Genomic DNA, 13,432 nt, shown 5'->3' on the forward strand with positions numbered 1-13,432 from the left:
GATATTTTCTGTGTCTCTTTCACAGTTCAAAAATATGAAAAGCCACATTCTTGCTATGGCAGTATTTTAGGTAGAGGTACAGCTTTGTGTTCTTCCATAGGGTTCTATTTCTTATGCTATGTATCAGCTTATTTTTCTTAAAGTATAATATTCTGAAAGTTATGTGTCCCCTAGCATCACTTTTTTTTTACTTTGTTTAAATAAAACGATTCATGCAGTCAGTACTAAGCTTACTTATGAGCAATTGAGTTTTAATAAGTGTTAATGAGTTTTAGCTTGACAATCTGATCCCTCTTTACCTTCAGACTGTTACAGTTCTTTCACCTGTTTCAGAAATAGCCGTTTCATGCATACATCCTTTTTTGTTTTCAAATGAATAAAAGGTATGATTGGCTCAGTTTCAGTCCATCACTATTATTATTTTTTAAAAACCACTAAATGACAAAGACTTGGATTCTTGCCCTTTCTGTCACACTTTGGCAAAACACCTCTTTCAGCCTTTTATTTGTTCGGTAAATATTTATTACCTACTATGTGCCTGGCACTGTTCTAATTGTTGGAAATACAAACTGAAATCTGCCTTCATGGGACTTATATTTCAGTGGTGGGAGACAGACAATAGAAAACAAATAAAATCGTATAGTATTTTAATGGTGATGAAGACTATGGAGAAGAATAAAATAGGGAAGGAAGATAGCAACATATAGGTTGGGGGTTGGGAGGTTGGCATTTTAAATTTGGTCGTCAAGTTTGGGCCTCCTTGAGAAGATGACATTTGAATAAAGACCTGAAGAAGGTGAGGAAGTCAACCGCCTGGGTATCTGTCAGAGGAGTTTTCTAAAGAAGGGAAACAAGTGCAAAAGCCCTGAAGCAGAAATTGGAACCCTCCTGTATTGCTGGTGGCATTGTAAAATGGTTCAGCCACTATGAAAAACAGTTTGGCAATTCCTTAGAAAGGTAAGTGTAGAATTACCATATGACCCAGCAATTCCACTTCTAGATATATACTCGACAGAATCCAAAGCAGATACTCAGATACTAGTACATGCATTTTCATAGCAGCCCTATTCACAATAACCAACATGGAAATTGCCTACATGTCACACACGCATAAAGGGATAAATTTATGGTGTGTCGCCTGGTGCAGTGGCCCATGCCTGTAATTCCAGCACTTTGGGAGGCCAAGCTGGGTGGATCACCTGAGGTCAGGAGTTTGAGACCATTCTGGGTAATGTGGCAAAACCCTGTCACTACTAAAAATACAAAAATTAGCTGGGCGTGGTGGTGTGTACCTGTAGTCCCAGCTACTGGGAAGGCTGAAGCACAACAATCATTTGAACCCAGGAGGCAGAGGTTGCAGTGAGCTGAGATGGCGCCACTGCACTCCAGCCTCAGTGACAAAGTGAGACTCTGTCTCAAAAAAAAAAAAAAATTGTGGTATGTCCATACAATTGAATGTTTTTCAGCCACAAAAAGGAATGAAGTACTGATACTACAACATGTATGTATCTCTTAAACATTATGTTAAGAAATCAGTCACAAAAGGTCATATGTTGTATGATTCCATTTATATGAAATATCCACACAGGAACAGAAAACCAGATAACCACATGTTCTCACTTAGTAGGAGCTAAAAAAGAACTCATGAACATACAGAAGGGAACAACAGACATTGTTGAGGGTGTTCATGACTCACTTGTGCAACATGTAACTGGAGGCTGGCAATAATCATTTTCATGCCTGGTGTGGCGGCTTATGCCTGTAATCCCAGCAGTTTGGGTGGCTGAGGTGGGTGGATCACGAGGCCAGGAGTTTGAGACCAGCCTGGCCAACGTGACAAAACCCCGTCTCTACTAAAAAATACAACAGTTCACCGAGTGTGGTGGTGGACGCTTGTAATCCCAGCTACTCAGGAGCGTGAGGCAGGAGAATCACTTGAGCCCGGGAGGTGGAGGTTGCAGTGAGCCGAGATTGCACTACTGCACTCCAGCCTGGGTGACAGAGCGAGACTCTGTCTCAAAAAAAAAAAAAAAAAAAAAAACTACAAAGCTAAAGTAATCAAAACAGTGTGTTCTTGCCATAGGATAGAAACAGAAGTGGAATAGAATGAGAGTCCAGAAGTAAACCCACACACTGCACTCCAGAGTGACAGAGCAAGACTCTCAAATCATTTTTCACATTTTTAGAAATTATATCAAGAAAAATAATATGGTCATTATTGTGTTTGTAAAATAGGTATACATAAATGAGACAGTTACTTTAAATGATTTCAAATCCAAGAAGTTTCAGACTTAATCGTGTCTAGCTTCTCTCTATAACATGCTTAGCTTATTAATCTACCTACTTTTCTTGGAACTATTACTATCTTCAGCCTATTACCCATTAACAAATTTCTTACTCTGTAAAGTCTTAGTTCCTGCTTAAACAGCTTCAAGAGATTTTCTTAATACTAGGTTTACAAGGTCCGAGATTCAATACCTGATTCCACAGTAAATCCTCTGCACCATTAAAGGGGCAGTGCAGTGGAGTGGTTAGAACCCAGGCTCTGCAGCAGACTGCCTGGGTTGGAGTTCCTGCTCTACCAGTGATTAAGATGTGTGTTACTTTAGTCTCTGTGTGTCACTTTCCTCACTTGTGAATTGCATGTAACAGCACCTACTCAAGAGTAGAGGGAATTAATTGAGTTAATACAGTATATATATATATATATATCCCACTTAGAACAGTGATTGGCAGGCAGGATATGTCTGCCAATAATAGTCCAACGTTGTTACTGTTATTGCTAGTCTATGACTACCTTTCCTGATCTTATTTGTCTTAATTTTATTCAGATAGAAATACCTCAAATCTTCACCCAATTTTTCATTCCAACCTTCTCATACCACCTTCACAATCAATTTGTTAACTCTCTTTTCCTAACCCAGTAGGTTTCTTGAGGGTCACTGTTGAAACACAGTACTAAAATAGGCATACCTTTACATTTTTTGGTTTCTCAAGCTCACCAGACTAATATTTTTAGGGAATGTCTATCAGTGCTCCTGGGTTCATTTTAGTCATAATTGTCATTTATAAATATTAGGTTAGTGCAAAAGTAATCACAGTTTTTGCCGTTGAAAGTAATGGAATTGCTAATAGTATTTAATAGTATTACGATATTTACCCTAAATTATACTGCCTTGTACTTGACCACACCATGGTTCACCTCATACACTGCTCTGATTTTGAAACCCTTCTGCAGTCTGATTCTTGTCAGCTTGGTATTTGACCACCTGAAAAAGCTTAGTATCATCAACAAACTTGGAGAGACTGCTGTGCATGTCTCCTACTGTTTCTAATCCTCCACACTGAAAAATATCTGTTTAGCCACACCACTATGATATACGGTGGCTAGGGGTGCTGCTGAGGAGAGTGCACCCTCGAAATAAGGCAGTCCTAAGTTTCAATCCTGGTTTTGTATCTAATCATCTGTGTAGCCTTCAGTAAATTACCTGAACTTGTTCAGTCTCAGCTTCCCCATCAGTGAAAGGCATGTAATGGTGATTTTCTTGCAAAGTTGTTGTAAGGAATATATATATATGTGTGTGTGTGTGTGTGTGTGTGTGTGTGTGTGTGTGTACACAAACCCTCCTCAACTTACAATGGGGTTACGTTCTGATATACCCATCCTAAATTGAAAATACCATAAATTGAAAATGCATTTAATGCATCTAATTTACCTAACATTCTAGCTTAGCCTGGCCTACGTCAAACATGTTCAGAACACTTATATTAGCCTACAGTTGGGCAAACTCATCTGGCAACACAGTACACTCTGTTTTTGGTTGTTTACCCTTGTGATTTCATGGCTGCCTGGGAGCTGTGGCTTGCTGCCACTGCCAGCATCATGAGAGAATCTCCTACTGCATATTGCTAACCCAGGGAAAAAAAAATTGAAATACGGTTTCTAGTGAATGTGTGTGTATCTCTTTCACACCATTGTAGAGTCAAAAAATCATAAGTTGGCATGACGCAGTAGTTCATACCTGTAATCCCAGCACTTACGGAGGCAGGCAGATCACCTGGCCCAGGAGTTCAAGACCAGCCTGACCAACATGGCAAAACCCCATCTCTACTAAAAATACAAAAATTAGCTGGGCATGGTGGCGCATGCCTGTAGTCCCAGCTACTCTGGAGGCTGAGGTGGGAGGAGCACCTGATCCCAGGAGGCGGAGGTTGCAGTGAGCCAACATGGTGCCCCTGCACTCCAGCCTGGGTGAGGGAGCAAGACTACATTTAAAAAAAAAAAAAAAACTGTAAGTCAAACCATTGTAACTCAGGGACCATCTGTATATTATATATATGTATAACACTTGGCTCTGGCATGACAGAGTAGACAATGAGTAAACAATGCTGATGTTACTGCTACTCCTGCTTCAGCTGGCATTGCTATTATTTCCGTTGCTGCTGTTACTGTCACTACTGCTGCTAATGCTGCGACCCTGGAAACGACATCAGTGGAATCTTCTCTGACAGTTTTAGTGACAATCCATCCACACTGTGGTTATTCATAACTTTGGCTTATAATTCCCAGGTTTTGAAGTACAAACTGCCAGGTGGGTGACATCTTATCACAGTGCTTCAATTACGTGTGGCATATTTCTCTAATGTCGGAAATGAGTGTAGCTCTGGCTTTTTCTGTCTAACGACTACAAAACGACACTGCCTTGTTGAAAACTAGTACAGAATCCTGTCTGCTCTGGAGGAAAGCTTTCCTTTTGTGCTGAAGAAACTTCTTTAAAAGGAACTTCTTTATTCATTATTACCAGGAATTCATTTACAGAAAGAAATGAATCTTGAATCAATGAACTCTTGGCTACTTATTCAATACAATTAATTATATGAAAACATGTATTTTTTTTTTTTTTTTTTTTGAGACAGTCTCGCTCCGTTGCCCAGGCTGGAGTGCAGTGGCACGATCTCGTCTTACTGCAACCTCCAACTCTGGGGTTCAAGTGATTCTCCTGCCTCAGTCTCCCAAGTAGCTGGGATTACAGGCACCCCACCACCATACCCAAGTAATGTTTACATTTTTAGTTGAGATAAGGGTTTCACCATGTTGGTCAGGCTGGTCTTGAACTCCTGACCTCAGGTGATCCACCCGCCTCAGCCTCCCAAAGTGCTGGGATTACAGGCATGAGCCACCGTTCCCGACCAAAAACATGTAATTTTAAATAGCAGTAGTAATGTGTTCTTTACTTTTGTAGGACTTTTAAAATGATTGAGAAATACCTTGCTTTCTCAGAGAGTACAGATACTGTCACTCAATCTTGAAATTGTCCTTTTCTGTTTTCCCCTTATCTCCATTTTTCCCCTTGTCTGTCTTCTCCAGTACGTCCACCTAAATAGATTATCATAACACAGAATCAAAGGAAAGTGTTAAGTTGTACACATTTCTTTTTTCTTGACAAAATGTTGTGAACAGAATGGGATATTTCTATCTAGCAAATCTTCAGAGCCTCAGAACGTAAGAATCCTTGATAAATTAGTAGGTATCTCAAGCTTGGAAAACTTGGCTACTTAACCAGTTGTCTTATTGATTGAGTCAAATGCCTAAAAGGCCACAATTTGAAGTAATTTCAAAAAGTTGATTTAATTCTCTTAATAACTTCTAAGTGGCTTTGTGGTCAAGTTACCTCAGTTCTGAATAAATTAAAAGAAGGACATACTTAACACAGCTTTATTTTTAAAACTGAATGGGAACTACCTGAAGGATCTTCCATTTTCAGTCTTTCCCGGTGTCCTTTGTATCAGGGAAATTGGATAAGGAATAATACACAAATGTTCATCCATAAATTGCATTTCATATGATATTTTATCTAAATTCAAGGAAGTCCCATAAAGGTGATTTCCGATTCCATTATGCAATGGGGAAACTGAGGTAACATCATTCTGAAAATAAATAGTCATGAGGAAGTACTGACTTCACACTATAGGGCACCATTTTCCCTGCTCTGGTGTTAATCTCTCTTCCCTTCTTTCTTTAATGAAAAGTCTGTACTATTCAAAGCTGACTTCTGGGCTGGTCCGAGTGCAGTGGTGTTTACAACTAATTGATCACAACCAGTTACAAAAATCTTTGTTCCTTCTCCACTCCCACTGCTTCACTTGACTAGCCTAAAAAAAAAAAAAGCTGACTTCTGATCTGTTGACAAGTAAACAATCCTTATCTGGAGATCTAAAACTTCATTCTCTTCATAGCTGGCTTAACATGCATATGGCCATAGAAACCAGTGCACAATCACACTATTTTTGATGTTCAGAGGAATGGAGAACTGAAAAGGATCTTAGAGGTCATTTCTTCCCATCCTTCAAATTGTGCAAGAAGCTCCTCTAAAATATCTCTTTATAATTTCCAGTTGTTGAATTGAAACAAATTCCTTCTCGCACAGAAAAACGAAAATGAGAAAAAAGTTCCAGTTGTTTGAGCTGGCCCACCCGATCCTAGACTTTCCACCCCCCTTCATTGCCCTCCCCTCCTGGGAGATGATTTGATCCTCAGGAACCTGCTCAGCCCCTATCCCCAGGTTCTGTGCCTAAGCCTGACCTAAGAATGAATTCAGCTAAGAATGAAGGGAATGAAGTTCTCGATCTCCAGATAAGGATTGTTTACTTGTCGACAGATCAGAAGTCAGCTTTGAATAGTATGGACCTTCCATTAAAGAAAATGCTCTGATTTGAGTAAAACTAGGGCAGGGAATATGGTACTCTCTAATGTGAACAAGTCAATACTTCCTGATAACCATTTATTTTCCAAATGACAAGTTACCTCAGTTTCCTCATCTGCAAAATGGAAAAAAAATCATTTTTACAGGATTTTCTTGAATATTGATAAAATAACATCTGGCATCTAGCATCAACACCCAACTAATTTACTAGGTTACCCTAAATGAAGCAGAGATGAGACCATTAACCTCAGGCCCAGGAGCACATCCTGCTCTTAGGCTTGAGAGAAATAGAGAAAGATAAGGGAAATTAACATTGTGGTTCAGACCATGCAGTTCCAGTCTGCTTCAACATTTGGCAGCCATATGGCCTTGGGCAAGATGCTTTGATCCTTCTGTACCTCAGAGGTCATTGTGATGTGAAGATTAACCATGACGGTAAGCACATAACATTGTACTTAGTATTGCATAGCACTCGATAAATATTAGCTGCTATTAATAATTGTCATTATTTCAGTTGGAAGCATAGAGACTGAAAACCAGGTGTGCTCCAATATCCTTCTCATTTGGTGATCTCCCTAAATAGGCAGAACAACAATACCTGGGGTATCTCTCCTTTATCTGAAGCACCAGGGTTTCTACCTGGAATTGGTGAGTAGGTGTCAGGTCGGCCAGGTGTTTTTGTGGGTTTTTTTTTTTTTTTTTGGTGTTCTGTTTTGTTTTGCTTTTGAAGCAGAGTCTCACTCTGTCACCTAGGCTGGAGTGCAATGGTGCAATCTTGGCTCACTGCAACCTCCGCCTCCCATGTTCAAGCAATTCTCTTCTCCTGCCTCAGCCTCCCAAGTAGTGGGAATTATAGGTATGCGCCATGATGCCAAATAATTTTTGTATTTTTAGAAGAGACAGTGTTTCACCATGTTGGCCAGGCTGGTCTTGAACTCCTGACTTCAGGTGATCCACCTGCCTCGACCTCCCAAAGTGCTGGATTACAGTTGTAAACCACCGTGCCTGGCCCAGGTTTTTTATTTATACTTCTACCTGAAGCTTTCTCTGATACTTTAAGATTGAATTCAGAGGGTCACGGTACCTACTTTATTGCTGGGGAAGGGATTAATTACCACCTATAGAGTCAAATCAGGTTATGAAGTCCATTTCTCATTCTAGTTCAACTGCATCATGGCTTAGGGGTGTCTCTTTATGCCCTCTAGTGGTCGGTCTCTCTCTCTCTCTCTCTCTCTCTCTCTCTCTCTCTCTTTTTTCTGAGATGGAGTCTCGCTCTGTTGCCCAGGCTGTAGTGGCAGTGGTGTGATCTCAGCTCACTGCAATCTCTGCCTCCCGGGTTCAAGCCATTCTCCTGCCTCAGCCTCCTGAGTAGTTAGGATTACAGGCGTGTGCCACCACACCCAGCTAATTTTTGTATTTTTAGTAGAGACAGGGTTTCACCATGTTGGCCAGGCTGGTCTTGAACTCCTGACCTCATGATCTGCCCACCTTGGCCTCCCAAAGTGCTGGGATTACAAGTGTGAACCACCACACCCAGCTGGTGGTCTCTCTTAAAGACTACCAAGACTACTTGCCTACCCAGCTTCAAAATCTGTCTCTCTGGGCGGGTGAGGTGTTTCTCACTGTCTCCTCTCCCTCCCTCCCTCCCTCCCTGCTGCCAGGCTAGTAGGTTTCACAGACTTCCCTCAGGAGAGTTAAGCCCTAGTTATTTGGCAGAGGTAGCGTCAGGGCACTCCCCGCCCATTACCTCTTACAAAAGTAACCCTTCTAGTTCCAGGTATCTAAATGCACAGATTGGGACCAGGATTAGCTCCTTCTGTTTGAGTGTCCATCCCAGGAAATGTTCAGTACTGGTCAGAAAAAAAATTACTAGTAAACACTTTCCTGCCTCCTGCCTTCACTAATCTTACCAGCAGGAGGCGCGCAGCAGACATGCAATCTATTGTATTCTCAATCTCACTCAGGTTATACTCAGGATTAGTTTTCAGTTGCTTCTTATAATTAAGAGGCTCTTGCTTGCTAGTTTCAAGGGAACAGCCCAGGGACATTGGGTATAACTGGAACCGTTTCACATATCCTAAGTTTAGGGCCTGAAAAGATCCACTTTACCAGGCTGGATTCCCTGGTTACCCAGATCACCCTGGGTAGTGAATGTCCTGCTGGCCAAGCTTCCATGGATCAGGGAAACCGGCTGGGGTAAACCTGGCATTCCTACAAGAGTCCCAGAGCTTGGAACTGACTAGAAAGACAGTGTAATATCACAAAAAGAGCCTAGACTTGACTTGAGACAGATCCCGCTGGACAAGTCAGAGTCTCAGTGCATCCATGTTCTTGTTCATACAGTGGAAATTGACCAGGCATGATGGCTCACTCTTGTAATCCCAACACTTTGAGAGGCGAAGGCAGGAGGATCACTTGAGCCCAGGAATACAAGACAAGTCTGGGCAACATAGCAAGACCACATCTCTATACAAAAAACTTTTTTTTTTGAGACAGAGTCTTGCTCTTTCACCCAAGCTGGAGTGCAGTAGCGCAATCTGGTCTCACTGTAACCTCCGCCTCCCAGATTCCAGCGATTCTCCTGCCTAAGCCTCCCGAGTAGCTGGGATTACAGGCACCTGCCACCATGCCTGGCTAATTTTTGTATTTTTAGTAGAAATGAGGTTTTACCATGTTGGCCAGGCTGGTCTAGAACTCCTGACCTCAGGTGATCTGCCCACCTCAGCCTACCAAAGTGTTGGAATTACAGGTGTGAGCCACCGCGCTCAGCCAAAACTTTTTCTTAATTAGCCAAGTGTGGTGGCACACACCTGTGGTCCCAGCTACCCAGGAGGCTGAGACAGGATAACTTGAGCCTAGGAGTTGGAGGTTGCAGTGGGCGGTGATGACACCACTGCACTTTAGCTTGGGCAACACAGTGAGACCCTGTCACTAAAAATAAATAATAAAAAATAAAAATGAAAATCATTATCCAACTCCATAGGGTTGAAGGAGCATTAAATGAGCTAGTGAATGAATGTAGTGTTTTAGCGCAGCGCCTGGTGCATTATAGGCATTGAAATGTTAGTAATTATTTCTCCAGGTCCTGTCTCTGTAGCACAGGTGAAGTCCCAAAGGTACAGGTCTAGATAGTGAAGGGGAGCCATAGAAGAAAGGCAGGGACCAACATAAATAGATCCAGAAACACAGTAAGGCCAAATGAGGATGCTGGAGGCACTCTCCTTCCTTTGAATCCCTCCACTCCTCATCACCCTCACAGCAACAAGAGTCTCATGGTTCTCTGGCCTCCTGGGTTCCCTTCTACTGGGTATGCTGTGGGTCAAGCCCATTCCCATATCCTCTCCCTCAATCTGAGGGAGGCCTGAGAACCATTGTACAACCGTGCTGTTGCCATCATTCATTTCTGGGGCCACAAAAGAGATCTTACTAGCTGTTTGAGACCAGAGTGAACAACACAGCGAAACCCCATCTCTAGAAAAAAGAAAGATAAATTAGCTGGGCATGGTGGTGCACGCCTGTAGGCCCAGCTACCCAGGAGGTGGAAGTGGGTAGTTGCCTGGGCTGAGAGGTCGAGGCTGCAGTGAGCCAGGATCGTGCCACTGCACTCCAGTCTAGGCGACAGAGTGAGACTCTGTCTCAAAAATAAATAAATAAAATAGGAGGCTGGCCGTGGTGGCTCATGCCTGTAACCCCAGCACTTTGGGAGGCCAAGACCGGTAGATCACTTGAGGTCAGGAGTTTGAGTCCAGCCTGGCCAACATGGTGAAACCTTGTCTCTACTGAAAATACAAAAATTGGCTGGGTGTGGTGGCTCATCATAATCCCAGCTACTCAGGAGGCTGAGGTGTGAGAATTGCTTGAACCCGGGAGGCGGAGGTTGCAATGAGCTGAGAGTGTGCCACTGCACTTCAGCCTGGGCAACAGAGTGAGACTCCATCTCAATAATAACGTAAAATAGGAAAAGAAAAGAAAACTTGCAGTCGTGGCCCATAGGGTCCCCATAAACCTGGCCTTACCTATTTCTGTACTTCATTTCTTACCACTCTCTCCTTTACTCACTCTATTCCAGCCATCTCCCTACTGGCCCCCTTTCTGTCTCTCAAACACACCAACATCACACCACCTGTCTCTGGATCTTGACATTTGCTATTTCTGCAGCTTGGGGTTCTCTTCTCCCCTCCCCTCCCCTCCCTTTATTTCTTCTTCTTTCTTTTCCTTCTTTTTTATTTTTCTTTTTTTTTGAGACAGAGTCTTGCTCTGTCGCCAGGCGCCAGGCTGGAGTGCAGTGGCGCGATCTCGGCTCACTGCAACCTCTGCCTCCTGGGTTCAAGCAATTCTCCTGCCTCAGCCTCCCGAGTAGCTGGGACTACAGGTGCATGCCACGACACCCAGTTAATTTTTCTATTTTTTAGTAGAGACGAGGATTCACCATGTTGGCCAGGATGGTCTCCATCTCTTGACCTCGTGATTTGCCTGCCTCAGCCCCCCAAAGCACTGGGATTACAGGTGTGAGCCATGGCGCCCGGCCCCTTTCCTTTCCTTTCCTTCTTGACAGAATCTCACTCTCTCACCAAAGCTGGAGTGCAGTGGTGTGATCGTGTCTTACTGGAGCCTTTACATCCCCAGCTCAAGCAATCCTCCCACCTAACCCTTCCGAGTAGCTGGAACTACAGGTACGCACCATTGTGCTGGGCTAATTTAAAATTTTTTTTCTAGAGATGGGGTCTCACTATATTGCCAAGGCTGGTCTTGAACTCCTGGGCTCAAGCATCCTCCCACTACTGATTACACTGAGTGAGCTTGACCTCCCACCTTGGCTCCCCAAAACTCTCAGATTACAGACATGAGCCACTGCATCTGTCCCTGGTTGCTTTTCTTCATTCAGTTCTCAGCTCAAGTGGCATCTCTTCAAAGATGTCTTTTGTGCCACTCCAGCAACATGTTGCCCTCCCCCACGTCCGTCACCTTCAATTCATTTCCCCTGTTTTGTGGCTCCCAGAGTCCTTATCACTCTCAAATGAGCTCATTTAGGGGCCTCATTTCTTGTTTAGTGTCTGTCTCCTTTAGGAGAGCAGGACTTTGTTCATGTATGTAACCCCAGGATTCAGAACAGTGGCATATAGTGGGTTCTCAGTGAGTGTTTAGTGAAAGCCTAGAAGGTGGCTGGGCACGGTGGCTCATGCCTGTAATCCCAGTACTTTGGGAGGCCAAGGTGGGCAGATCACCTGAGGCCAGGAGTTCAAGACCAGCCTGGCCAACAAAGTGAAACCCCATCTCTACTAAAATTATAAAAATTAGCTGGGTGTGGTGGTGGGTACCTGTAATCCCAGCTACTTGGTAGGCTGAGGCAGGAGAATCACTTGAACCCGGGAGTCGGAGGTTGCAGTGAGCTGAGTTCGTGAGACTGCCGACAGAGTGAGACTCCGTCTCAAGAAAAAAAATTAGCTGGGTGTGGTGGTGGGGCCTGTAATCCCAGCTACTCAGGAGGCTGAGGCAGGAGAATCTCAAAAAAAAAAAAAAAAAAAAAAAGAAAGAAAGAAAGAAAGCCTAGAAGGTGTCAGAGGCAAGAGGACTCATAACACTAGGAACGTTGTCATCCTTGGCCCTGTAACTGAAGAAGGAGGCCTGACCAAGAGGGGCCTGGATCCAAACTGAAGTGCACCCATTAGGACAGATAAGTCCACCTGCAGTAACTGAGCAGTGGCCTAGCCCTGCGAGCCAGGTGACAGCAACCAAAAGGCGACACAACAACAGGTTGTGTCCTGAACAAGGAGTCAGCATCTGGAGTGTGAGACAAGGTCATGGAATGTTTCATCCGGGAGAGGCATAGCAACCAGGCTTCCAGTAGGCAGCTCATCCACAGACAACAGGAGCCCAGCCCTTTGGGGAGATTCTGGGGCTGGGAGTTGGATGGGAACAACTAGTAAGAAAACCAGCTCTAGGACAGGAATGGTGGCTCACTCTGGTAATCTCAGCACTTTGGGAGGCCAAGGTGGGCAGATCACCTGAGGTCGAGAGTTCAAGACCAGCCTGATCAACATGGAGAAACCCCATCTCTACTAAAAATACAAAATTAGCCGGGCTTGGTGGCACATGCCTGTAATCCCAGCTACTCGGGGGGCTGAGGCAGGAGAATAGCTTGAACCCGGAAGGCAGAGCTTGCAGTGAGCGGAGATTGCACCACTGCACTCCAGCCTGGGCAACAAGAGCGAAACTGTCTCAAAAAAAAAAAAAACAGAAAAGAAAAGAAAACCAGCTGTAACTGGAGTGCTAGGCAGGTTCCAAAGACTGAGATCCAGGCAAAAGTCAAGTGATGAGAACCAGACTGGGGGCTGGACTGAGTCTGAGGTCAGGTGGGGATGGATGGACTAGAGAGAGCTGTAAGGATAAGCCACGCATGACCAGGCAAGCTCTTTCTTTGGGTGGGAAGCACATCTGGTGTGTGTTACCCTTCGCTTTCTAGGAGCAGAGCTCCATATGCCTAACAGACAAAGTGTTCAGGCGCTGTCTTCCCGAGACCCTCTCACAGCGGGATTCCAACAGGAGAGCCCTCTAAGGAGCACACCGTCTCTCAAGCAAAGAAATCCACCTGGAGCTATCGTAGACAAGCCTTTACTAGCCACTTTTAGTTACTTTCACAATTGGACAAGGAGCTTTCATATCAATAATAGGACCAGATGTATGAGAAATAACTATAGGACTCTCCTGCTGGAGAACTACCAAGAGCT

The sequence above is a fragment of the Aotus nancymaae genome, unplaced genomic scaffold (assembly GCF_030222135.1).
Source record: "Aotus nancymaae isolate 86718 unplaced genomic scaffold, 86718_ANA_hifiasm-v0.15.2.pri h1tg000004l, whole genome shotgun sequence".
Lineage (NCBI taxonomy): Eukaryota > Metazoa > Chordata > Mammalia > Primates > Aotidae > Aotus > Aotus nancymaae.